Source organism: Schistocerca gregaria, chromosome 4 (genome assembly GCF_023897955.1).
Source record: "Schistocerca gregaria isolate iqSchGreg1 chromosome 4, iqSchGreg1.2, whole genome shotgun sequence".
Classification (NCBI taxonomy): Eukaryota; Metazoa; Arthropoda; class Insecta; order Orthoptera; family Acrididae; genus Schistocerca; species Schistocerca gregaria.
The window spans coordinates 362232426-362245932 of NC_064923.1; the positions used below are offsets into that span (position 1 = coordinate 362232426).

The following is a 13507-nucleotide window of genomic DNA, read 5'->3' on the forward strand; positions in this document are numbered from 1 at the left end:
CATAGTGGATTCTCCATGATGCGCCACATTGTTTTTTTTCCAGACTCCGAGTAAAGCACCTGACATACCAACGCAGTACCACGGTGAGCATGTTTAACAGATTTTCCCAAAGGAATTTAAATACTGTCACATTGGTTCTTCATGTAATAATTTCTTAATACATTACTGGCTATTAAAATTGCTACACTATGAAGAAATGCAGATGATAAACGGGTATTCATTGGACAAAGATATTATACTAGAACTGATTTGTGATTATATTTTCACGCAATTGGGTCCCTAGCTCCTGAGAAATCAGTACCCAGAACAACCACCTCTGGTCGTAATAACAGCCTTGATACGCCTGGGCATTGAGTCAAACAGAGCTTGGATGGTGTGTACAAGTACAGCTGCCCATGCAGCTTCAACACGATACCACAGCTCATCAAGAGTAGTGACTGGCGTATTGTGACGAGCCAGTTGCGCGGCCACCATTGACCAGACGTTTCCAATTGTTGAGAGATCTGGAGAATATGCTGCCCAGGACAGCAGTCAAACATTTGCAGTATCCAGAAAGGCCCGTACAGGACCTGCAACGTGCGGTCGTGCATTATTCTGCTGAAATGTATGGTTTCACAAGGATCGAATGAAGGGTAGAGCCACCGGTCGTAACACATCTGAAATGTAAAGTCCGCGCCGGCCGTGGTGGCCGTGCGGTTCTAGGCGCTGCAGTCTGGAAATGCGTGACCTCTACGGTGGCAGATTCGAATCCTGCCTCTGGCATGGATGTGTGTGATGTCCTTAGGTTAGTTAGGTTTAAGTAGTTCTAAGTTCTACGGGACTGATGACCACAGCAGTTACGTCCCATAGTTCTCAGAGCTATTTGAACCATTTGTAACGTCCGCTGTTCAAAGTGCCGTGAATGAGAACAAGAGGTGACCGAGACGGATTTAACCAATGGCACCCTATACTATCACGCCGGGTGATACGCCAGTATGGCGATAACGAATACACGCTTCCAGTGTGCGTTCATCGCGATGTCGCCAAACACTGATGCGACCATCATGATACTGTAAACAGAACCTGGATTCATCCGAAAAAGTGACGTAGTGCCATTGGTGCACCCAGGTTCGTCGTTAAGTACACCATCGCAGGCGTTCCTGTCTGTGATGTAGCGTCAAGGGTAACCGCAGCCATGGTCTCCGAGCTGATAGTCCATGCAAACGTCGTCGAATTGTTCGTGCAGATGGTTGTTGTCTTGTAAACGTTCCCATCTGTTGACTCAGTAATAGAGACGTGGCTGCAGAATCCGTTACATCCATGCGGATAAGATGCCTGTCATCTGGACTGCCACTGATACGATGCCGTTGGGATCCATCACGGCGTTCCGTATTACCCTCCTGAACCGACCGATTCCATACTCTGCTACCACTCATTGGATCTCGACCAACGCGAGCAGCAATGTCGCGATACGATAAACCGCAATCGCGATAGGCTACAATCCGACCTTTATCAGAGTGAGAAACGTGATGATACGCATTTCTCCTCCTTACAGGAGTCATCAGAACAATGTTTCGCCAGAAAACGCCGGTCAACTGCTACTTGTGTATGAGAAATCGGTTGGAAACTTTGCTCATGTCAGCACGTTGAGGTGTCACCACCGGCGCCAACCTTGTGTGAATGCTCTGAAAAGCTAATCATTTGCATATCACAGCATCTTCTTCCTGTCGGTTAAATTTCGCGTGTGTACCAAGTCATCTTCGTGGTGTAGCAATTTTAATGACCAGTAGTGTATGTCAAAAAATTAAAACAACTTTTTAACCAGTTCCTATTGGCACTGATAATTTTTTCAGACTTATGGAAATGGTACCATAAGTATGTAAACTAATATTTTCTGCAAACACGTAATATTTTACTTCGTCATCTCTAAAGCAGTCGGCACACGTATAGTGCTTTCGAATGTGAGCATTGAGCGTGTGGAGGTTTTGACTTCGTAGCTTGGATAAAGCACTTTGAAGAGTCTTTCCGAACGTGCGGCGCAATATCTAGCAAGGCAGACATTCTGAACACTCGTTTGAACGTAAATCAGTGAGATGCAAGGACACCATCTATGTCACATGACGCCACCTCTCTTCAGTACAGACTCGCGGGGTGCGATATTTTGGTTGGCTGGTTTGTTGATTCGTGGGAGGGGACCAAACAGCGAGGTCATCGGTTGCATCGGATTAGAGAAGGATGGGAAAAGAAGTCGTCTATGTCCTTTCACAAGAATGATCCCGGTATTTGCCTCAAGTGATTTAAGAAAATCACGGAAAACCTAAATCATGATGAACGAACGCGGGTTTGAACCGTCGTCCTCTCGAATGCGAGTCCAGTGTTGTGATATTTTCCACCTGTGTATGTGATATACACGCCGCTCCTAAACACCAAAAAACTGATAAACTCTCGAAAACTCATCGTCAGTTGTGTGATTTATTGTAATAAAATGACGGGAAACGTCATATTTGTGGTTAAAGAATTACTGTAACAAAGTTAGGACAGTATGCGGTTTCAAGGCAACGGCACGCTGAGGATCCATAAAAAACGTATTGTACTTGGTTCAAGTTGCTATAGTCCAATGTCAGTTAATAATACGTCTACGTTTAAAATTGGTAAGATGCGAAGTACGTCCGCATTTCAGTAATGGTCAGCATAACACAACCAGTGGAGGCGCAGTGCTGTAAAGTGTTGTAGGTGATGTGGTGCTGGTTCGCGTTCCAATGGGTCAAAATATTATTTTACTCACCTTCGAGTTTGTTAATCGCTTCTGACACTTTCTTATTGTTTCAACAGAAGAATTGACTACAGTCTCTTCTTCTACTTTTGCTACTGCCATTATCCCGCTTTGTGCGCAGGGTTGGCAGGGTTAAGTACGGATGTGGCGTGGTTAATTTGAAGGGATGGCCGGATGCCCGTCCTGCCGCCACCCCGTACCCCCCAGGTCCGTATTAGTTTACCCCAGCTGTCTGCGTCTTGTGAGAATCGTGAAATAGTGTGAATGTGTTTCAGATGTCTGCGAGTCGTGTAACTGAGGCGGGACGTGGGGACCATCCCGGTATTCACTTAGTAGGATGTGGAAAACTGCTTAAAAACCACATCAAGGCTGGCCGGCACACCGGCTGTCGTCGTGAATCCACCGGGGGGATTCGATACGGGGCCGGCGCGCCTACCCGAGTCCAGGAAGCAGCGCGGTAGCGCTCTCGACTACAGTGTTGGGTAAGTATTGACTGCAATATTCGATGTTATGTAAATGTAAGTGTACTTTCTCTGAGAAGTGAGTTTATCCGGTTGGCCATCTATGTAAAAAAAACTCGGTTAACATCCGTTTGACCTATGGCAGTGCCATCTAGCGGACCAACCATATCGCCATCAGGTTTCCCCCTTCAAGATAGACGAGTTTCGTTCGTTGTAGTTTTTTCGTTTCACGCTTGTTTCGTGAGATATTTGGCCCGGTCACGATCAATGGACCACCCTGTATATATGGAATTTTTCCGCTATTTTAGTAACAGAAAACTCAGAAACGAAAATACGTTGGAACTTGGGACACTTCCTAGCAGGCTGTGTCTCGGAACTGAACTCGAACTTCAGATCTTAGTTGTCGCCGATAAGTGCTCCAGCGACTTTTTGATTTTTTTTCGATCTGTTTCTCGTCGTCGTTTTTGCGTCAGTGGTTCTGTGCAGATGTGGCAAGATATCAAATCTCATCGACGAGAAATTCACTTTTTTGTTTGTTTTTAAGACGGTGGTCAGCCCCGTGACTGAACGTATCGAGCTACGGTGCCTGCAGCAGACTAAGTTATAAACGCACGACTCTCGACCCACTCTCACAACTGTACTTCCAACACTACCTCATTTCCTATATTTATTCTGGAAAAATATATTATTTTCTGATCCCAGTTTCCTTAAGGGGGTCAGTAAGCGAAGTATAGGACTCGAAAATTCCCTCCATTCGCGGTTTTAATGTGTCTTATAATCATACATTTTGCCTGCCTAGAGAAATAGGAGTATCACATATTTTTGCCGCTATACAGCTATTAAATTGGCATCTGCATTTTGCAGCAACTGAAATACGTTTGCTTTATTGAGTAATGTTATTAAACCTTAATCTTGGCAGAAATATAAAAACCGTACAGATTGTTGCCACTTTGGACTTAGTGCTCTTTTAATATTGGCAACTAAATGAGATATGTCAACGTGAAACTTGACTGTAATACTGTCAGACTTTGTACTGGGAACATGAGTGACGTTCACATGCACAGTTCAACGCACCTCGTAAGTGCGGCTGTATGTGTAGCGTGGATGTAGCAACAGGAGAACACATAGGCTACCTTGTAAATGGTTTGCTAGCAGTACCTTGACGACTTTATTTCCCTTTATGTTTATAACAGAATGCTATTCATTTACCATCCTTTCCCTCGTGTTTAAAACATTGGTAATAAATGAGAAATCCCGCTTAATCCTAAGGCATGCGTGAAACTTCCTGTCAGATCAAAATTGGGCGTCAAACCTGGTCTCTGACCAGGAATCTTTGTCTTTCGAGGGCAAATGCTCCCATTAGCGTACACTGCGCTGCAGAGTGAAAATTCATTATGAAAATAAGCCTCCATACTCTGGCTAAGCCATGTCTCCACAGTATCCTTCCTTCTAGATGTGCTAAGGTATGCAGGAGAAATTCTGTGAAGTTTGGAAGGTAGGGGATGAGGTACTGGCGGGTCATGAGTCATGCTAGGATAGCTCAGTAAAGAGGAAAACAGGTCGGGGCAGATCTACATCTACATCTACATGATTACTCTGCAATTCACATTTAAGTGCTTGGCAGAGTATTCATCGAATCACAATCATACTATCTCACGGGATCCGATGAAATCCAACCGAAGAAAGTAAGGCAGATTAGGTGTAGATTTCCCTACAATACGACAACTAGGTCGTTAGGGATGAAGTACCAGCTGCCAGGATTGGGAAGAAAATAGGCTGTACCTTTTCTATGGGACCATGCTGACTTTTTCCTGGAGCGATTTAGTAAAATCACGGAAAACCTAAATCTGGATGGGCGGAAGCGGGTTTGAACCGCCATCTTCTTGAATACGAGTCCATTGTGCTAACCACTGCGTCACTACAATAGTTAAATCGAACCGAGAACCAAGCAAGTATTCCCTGAGACCCGTATATCTGATAAAGAAAAGAAGAGAAATTCCAAAGACTGGTGCTGAGATTACCGAATGTCGTTTGTTTAGCTGTTAACTATAATTTCTTCCTTTTCTTTTTTCCTCTATCTCAATCTATCTATCTATCTACCTAGATAGATACCTACCTACCTACCTACCTCTCTGAATGTAAGACTATATGCCTTGAGACGGCATCTAGACACTTTACCGGAAACGAAATGGGCACAAACTGTAGTGTGGGCTATAGTCCTCTTGTTGATTTGTGGAGTTTGCTACAGCTGGAAGTATGTGAATCAGAAGTCCTATTTTCAGCGTAAGGAGATACCTAACAAAGCTTAAAGCATCTTTGTATCCTCACAACTGCAATGATCAATGAGGCAATTTTATTTTATTTATCGCAGTTTCCCTTACAATTTATGTATGTCTGAGTGCTCAGAGACTGCATATTCTGTAGTGCCCGGCGGGTAATAGTGGTCGTTCTAACATTAGCCGCGAGAAAGCAGACTTAAAATAATGTGCTTTTAGTGCAAAGAAATAACTACGAAAACGAAAGTACTACAGCGCAGGGTCTTAAAACCCCTCAGACATTCATCGTCCTAGTTTCCACATTTTTACTAAAAGTTAATGACCGCTTAGTGTTAACTTTCTGTACAATGCAAACAGACACCCATTCAAATAAATAGTGAGCAACAACATAAGAAAACATCTTTATAATGTCTCGTTATAAGAAATGCAGACTTCTTGTTATTTTGAGAGCTCCAGAAGAAAAATTATTTAGCTTACATAGTCTATAACCTGCTGTGTTACTCCAGATAACGTTTTGACGCATTTCCTCGCTTAACGCAGGTAGATGGTATTTTACTTCATGAACATGTTATTTCCAAGAGTAGCGCAGCACTATGTACTACACAGTGTCGCTATGATCTGGCATGTCCCTGTCGTTCTCCAGTTAAAAGACAGAATTACTTAAAAGGCTAGACAGTTTATATTTCACTTCTCCACACAGAGCAACGGTTCTCTTTTATATCCATTAGTACATAACATAAAAAAATATTCTTGTGAAATAAATGATAAACTGTTAAATGTCTCACTACCCCTCGGGAAACGAGAAGAAACCTGTTTTTAATTATTCTAAGCTTTATCTTTCCAAGATTCTTTACAGCAGTGCACCATACAGCAAAGTAACAGGTTCTCATTTAACGTTGTTATTATTACTATTATTAGTATTATTGTTACAATGATTCTAGTACTATGATAAATTTTTGTCACATTCTTCACTAAATTCTCGTTTTACTCCTTGTCTGAAATCCGCAACGACGTTTCTACCATCCGTCTATGTGTGGCAACATTGTTAAATTACCTACTGGAATTGGCTGGCATGTGACGTTGGCAAGTGATAGTTAAGATTCTATTCATAATTCCTACAGAGTTGACAAAGAGCTTTTTATAAAGGATAAACACTATATTTTATTGGCCTTCTCTTTCCAGGTCATATGACAGCATGCCATTTCACTCGATCTGGACTGGTAAAAGGTATTTATTACTTCTCGTCTGCTACGTAAACACTGGCCGCCATTTATCTATGTCTTACCCACATTTTCGGTTTATTTTCTCAATCTATTTTTTGCTATGTCTTCTGTACGTACGTTTTCGAATGATTAGCTGTTTATTAACTTTAGAGTTCATTACTTCTGCGAAAAATTTGTTTCACGCTGTTGGACTTCTGGAGCGACTGAAGTTTGATGGCTCTATCTTCCTTTTATGTCATCTTCAGGCTTTGAAATATTCCTATGCCGTTAGGCCATAGACAGAGATATGAAGCAGTATCTAAGTATGAGTCTATTATTTTAATGATGAAACTGTCTGCGGCTCCTAATCAAGTTCCTGGTTTCACTGATGCGTAACTGAGATAGCTTCCCCAAAATTTCCTCAGTGTGTCCAGGTGACTTCTGTGCCGTTACAACTTGCCCCTACTGAAATAATCTCTGATTGGGAGTCGATAACCGGCCTAGTCGTATTCCCAAATACAGAGGCTACAATGTCAGCATATGGAATAAATAAGTAACTGCTTAAAATTAAATTAAATGAATAAATATAGATTTCAAATTGATTCATTCGATGATCAGTCTCTGAAAAATGTGACAGGTATGTGTCATCATGACAACACATTCGATGGAACACAGAACGGCCGTTACAGAACAAAGGGAAAATAAACTTTTGCGTTCTATCGCGATCATTGGAGACTAAGTGGAAAATCGCATTGACCAAGGATAGGGCGAGAAATTGGCCGTAATGTTTTCAACGTAACCATCCTAGTAATTTTGGGAAATCGCGGAGAAAATGAACACCCGCAAAGCAAAATACGCCTTAAACCAAACCCCTTCTTCTGAAATAGACAGAACACACACACACAAACATTGATAAAATCACGGCTCATATACTTATGTTGTCTCTGGCCGCCAAGACCAGATCGGAGTCTAAACGGTGGTCATGTGTGTGTGAGCCATGTTTGCGTCAATGTGTGTGTGTCTTGTCCATTTCAGAGGAGGGAGTTTAGGCTAAATGTTTACTTGCTTAGCAGTCTTTTTGTTGTGCCTATCTTGCGACTCAGCATCTCCACTATCCAGTGAGTAGCAATCTACCCTTTTCATGATATTGGGCTTTCAATTTAGTTACATTTCTCATATATTTTTAAATTGATATTGAGGAGAACCGTATTTCTTCTTGCAAGTGACCATTGCTACGTCCTTAGAAATGAAAGGCTGTCAGTAATGACTTTAATAATTCAATACTGACGCGAAACTTAGTGAGCTATGTGCACAGGTATCAGTTCACAGGCTTCTTAAAAACATGTTCTGAACGAACACTGGAACCGCAAGCCTACCCGGTCTAGTGACGCCTTACGAGCTGTCCTCACAGTTATAGCTTCCCCTCCAACAGTACGTCTCTCCTATTTGCAGAGCTTCACCACTTCTGCTAGTGCCCCACTCCAGTTTTCTTAGGATGAGCACTGGCAGACGTGAAGCTGTGAAGGCCGGTTCACATCCACTGTACACACATACTCGACAAGTCACCATACAGTGTAACGCTGCTAGCCATTCTCTTTCCTGTTCCACTTGCAAATGCACCGAAGGAAAGACAACCGTCTGTATACAGGGTGAATCACTTGCCTCTACCGACAGGTTTTATGCAATCCGCAATTTCTTCCGAAAGATGTCTCACTTGCTACCTGTAAGCTATTAGTCCTACAAGGAAAAATGAACAGGATTCATTTTGCAAGAAATTTAATATAGTTAAATTTTGTACTGTCGTAAATTCTCTCTATCTAATCTTCAGCATTCTTCTGTAGCAGCACATTTCAAAAGCTTCTATTGTCTTCTTGTCCAAACTACTTATCGTCCATGTTTCACTTCCATACATGGCTACACTCCATACAAATACTTTCAGAAACGCTTTCCTTGCCATTGCCAATCTACATATTATATCCTGTCTACTTCGACCATCATCAGTTACTGTGTTCCCCAAATAGGAAAACCCCTTTACTACTTTAAGTGTCTCATTTCCTAATCTAATTCCGTCAGCATCACCTGAGTTAATTCGACTACATTCCATTATCCTCGTTTTGCTTTTGTTGATGTTCAGCTAATATCCTCCTTTCAAGACACTGTTCATTCCGTTCAACTGCTCTTCCATGTTCTCTCTAGAACACATAATTTTCGAATTGTACAAGAAAGAAATGACCTTCAGACACGTTTTTCTTAAATAACTCGAAAACTGAGGCCTCTGGCGCAAACGTATCCTAGTACAAAATTTAACAGCATTTATTTCGTAGAAAAATGTCCTCTTCACTTTTCCGTAGGACTAAAAGCGAGCGAGAGAATATGAAAATCGTGCTCATGGTTTTTGAAGGCATTGCACGTAGCATAAAGGCCATCGGTAGGAGCAGCTGAATTACCCCATATAAGCGACGATCAAAATGTTTTTGTTCGAATGCCGCACCAACCCCTTGCTTACGTGTCGATGCTTTTACACAGCGAATTGGATTAGTGGTGTTGCATATATGCTGCACCGACGCCCTCAAACAGAAACTTTTGGGTCACCCCTTATACGAGGATGTGCTGAAAAGTAATGCTTCAGAATTTTTTAGTCTGTTCTCGATATCGGTTGAGATATTACATGTCATGCATATTACACAGCCTACTTTTCCCCTGACGCCAGTTGCAACTCTGTGCCGAAAGACGGCTCCGAGTAGTAGCATGGTGGTGTGTAACGTAACTGTGTCGGACAGTGAGAAACAGGGGCTGTAATCGTGTTGCGAATGCGAAATATTCGACCAAACGTAGAACACCCTCTCCTTCAGCATGCAAAGGCCACACAGCACACGAGCGCTGAGACATCTGTAACAATCCGACGCCTGGGGTTCAGTGTCATAAATTATCTCCGCTCAGTCTCAACTTCGCTGCATCCGAGTTTCATCTGTTTCCAAAACTTAAAGAATACCTTCTAGAACTTCACTCTGACAGTGATTAAGCAGTGTAAGCGAAGGTAAGGTTATGACTCCATCAACCAAACCAGTTACTCTCTAGCGACGGTGTCAATAAACTGGTCTACCCTTTGGATAAGGGTTTTCGTCTCCATAATAACTGTATTGAACAATATATATCTAGATATGAAGAATAAAGCTGTAGAATGTTAGTAATGCTTGTTTTATCTAAAAAGCCTTAATACTTTTCACATGATAATTCGTATGTATTACTTTTCATCACGTCCTCTTACTTCCATACAAGCCCTGCTCTCTTTTATCTTGGTGGCGTGGTCCTAATATGAAATATATGCTGGTGGCAGTAGGATCGTACTGCAGTCTGTTGCAAACGTCTGTTCTCTAAACTTTCTCAGTCGTTGCTGATGAGTCCTCCGGTCTTCCGGGCTGTACTGTCGTGGTCGAAGGAACTGTTTTGTTCGAAAATGCACTGCAAGGGAGGTACACCCATTTGAAGCTGGTCCTAAAAGATCTGTGTTACAATGATCTGTAGCACATGTGAAAACCACAGACAAGAGGGGTTATGCTGTTAGTATTGTTTTACTTCCACATTAAAGAAGCTAGGGAACTGGAACACTCCATCATGTTACAGCTACAGTACCCTCTGTACCACCAGATACATGTCTTCCAGCAGGGGAGGCAAGTTCAGCTACAGAAACTGTAGACATGCCTCACCTGTGACACATTATGGTAGCATGACTGGCCCCACAAGGCAGTCGCCAATAATCTCCACCCCCACATTGAGACTGATCCAGGGCTCTGGAATTCTCTGTAGCTCACATGTGATTGTTGTGAAGGTGACGATACATCCCATATAAAGGTAGTCTCGTCTGTGGATAGGCTGGGTAAGACCAATCGTAGCATCATGGTGGCCTGTGCAGTGAACCAGCAACACAACTATTATATATAATAAGGGCAGCACAGGAACCACTAGCCACATAGAGCACTATGGTAATGCAATAGCGAGAGTTAAAAAGTTTGTGCTGGACGAGGACTCGAATCCTGATTTGCCACTTCTCATGGGCACTTGCATTAACTACTTTGGCCACCCTGACACGGTCCCTGACAGACCCAAATTTCCAACCTATTGCGGTGAGAACATAAAGAAGACGTCCGCACTACTTCAGTGCCAAAGGCAGACTGACGGACATACACGACAGAACACACACCACTAAAATACCGGGTGATCAAAAAGTCAGTATAAATTTGAAAACTGAATAAATCACGGAATAATGTAGATAGAGAGGTACAAATTGGCACACATGTTTGGAATGACATGGGGTTTTATTAGAACCAAAAAAATACAAACTTTCAAAAAATGTCCGACAGATGGCGCTTCATCTGATCAGAATAGTAATAATTAGCATAACCAAGTAAGACAAAGCAACGATGATGTTCTTTACAGGAAATGCTCAATATGTCAACCATAATTCCTCAACAATAGCTGTAGTCGAGGAATAATGTTGTGAACAGCACTGTAAAGCATGTCCAAAGTAATGGTGAGGAATTGGCGTTGGTTGGTTGGTTCTGAGCACTATGGGACTTAATTGCATTGGTCATCAGTCCCCTAGAACTTAGAAATACTTAAACCTAACTAACCTAAGGACATCACACACATCCATACCCGAGGCAGGATTCGTACCTGCGACCGTAGCGGTCACGCGGTGCCAGGCCGTAGCGCTTAGAACCGCACGGTCACTCCGGCCGGCGAATTGGCGTCGGATGTTGATTTTCAGCATCCCTAGAGATGTCGGTCGATCACGATACACTTGTGACGTCCGGTAACCCCAAAGCCAATTATTGCACAGACTGAGGTCTGGGGACTTGGGAGGCCAAGCATGACGAAAGTGGCGGCTGAGCACGCGATCATCACCGAACGACGCGCGCAAGAGATCTTTCGCGCGTCTAGCAATATGGGGTGGAACGTCTTCCTGCATCAACATCGTACGTTCCAGCAGGTGCTTATCAGCCAGGCTGGGAATGATGCGATTCTGTAACACGATTGTCAAGCGCAGTCACTGACGTTTTGCTGTCCAGCTCCATCTGTCGCACATTTTGTGAACTTTGTTTTAAGCATGTGTGTCAATTTTTACCTCTCTATCTACGTTATTCCGTGGTTTATTAAGTTTTCAAATTTATACTGACTTTTTGATCACATTTCTTTATGTGATACAAATAGTGGCTGTTGTCTTGGTGAATGACCTTTACAGTCGTCTGGATTACCTATGCTGGCTAGCCGCCTGCCTGGTGCTGATAATGGGATCACTTTCAAAGATCTCTTATCTGCATTCTAAAATGGGTGTTTCCATTGTAACACATTTCTGAACACATGTCCATATGACCTTTTTTGTTGCTTATCCTGTCAGGAATAGTTTCCTGCAGTTTGTTCCCATTTAGCAAAATTATTCTGTGTAATGAACAAGAGTGGTCCCTTCTTCCCTCGGGCACTCCTGCTGATAACTTTGTCTCTGATGTACACTCTCCATCCAGGGTAAAGTACTGGGCTTCATTACTTACAAAGTCTTCAGGCGACTCATACATATGAGAATCTTTTCCATATACTCGAACCATGGTTGACAGTTTGTAGTGTGGCACTGTGTGAAATGTTTTCCTGAAATCTACGAAGACGGAATCTACCTGTTGCGCTTCATTCATGGTTGACGAATATCGTGTGAGAAATCGGTACGACGAGTTTTACAGCTGGTCTATGAGACGTGTCAGGATAGCTCAGCTGGTAAGAGTATTGACTAGAGAAGGTAAGTCTCTGGGTTTGAGTTCCAGTCAGGCACTCAATGTTCTACTACTGGACAGTTTCAAAACAGCGTACACTCAACTCTAAAGCGAAAGGTTCTTCCTGGATCTCATTCAAAGGTCATTATCTCCCACTTTATGCACTTTGCTGTTCTTCACAAATGAGAATTAATTTGGTTCATAATTTTCTTCGCATTCTGTCGTCATTCAAGGTGTATGCTACAGTGCCGCTGGCACCTTACAACACCTGTGGCTGACCTTAACGCCTGGCCTGGCGTTAATGAAAGGCGTAGTAAAAAAAGGCCAGAGTGCTTCCTGGAGCTAATGACGCGATAGCGTTGTTATGTCTGGAAGAGAACGAAGGACGAATTTCCCACCGCTTTTATATCGTCTTAACGAATATCTCGCTGTAGAGACGATTCCATACAAAATAAACCCGAAGCCGTTTCCATTGCGTAGAAACCGTGTTTCCGTGCAGTGGTAAGACGGAAATTGACAGTGGGATCTAATGAAAGAGCGTCATTCCTTCCTCTTAGTAGGCTTTGTAAAAACAAAATTACATAACGGCTCCCATTAACCTTGATCACAGGGATTCTCATATGGCCATGGGCGTGCGCATGTGTATAGTTTGTGTGTGTGTGTGTGTGTGTGTGTGTGTGTGTGTGTGATCTTGTTACTCAGGTAAGGTTAGCAGGAGAAAGTAATTTGCTGCCTCCGTGCCAGTTCTGCAGAAACGAGACTGTGATTGAACTAAGGTACAGTACGTCTATTACTTCCCTGATTAATAAAAGAGATAAAAAGTTTGGGAATCGTTCAGAAAAATCTCATACAGTATGTCGACAGACGAATTTCTTCTCGTCCTTGCCCCAAAATCGGGTGTGTAATGAGTGCACCCACTGTTGTGAAAGGAGGAAGAGTAGATGCCCAAGGGAAGCCGGAACATGCAACGTGTTTCATGATATCAATCAACGATCTATAATCAGGTATACACAAATGAGCGAGATAATTTGTTGTTCAGTACAAAAGTTATGCA

The 13507-nt window shown here is 42.7% G+C and overlaps 1 protein-coding gene across 1 annotated transcript in view; it reads right to left on the reverse strand.

The window, feature by feature from the left end:
• Nucleotides 1–13507, reverse strand: part of LOC126267732 (uncharacterized) — a 78051-nt gene that overhangs the window by 8296 nt on the left and 56248 nt on the right. The window lies entirely within an intron of this gene.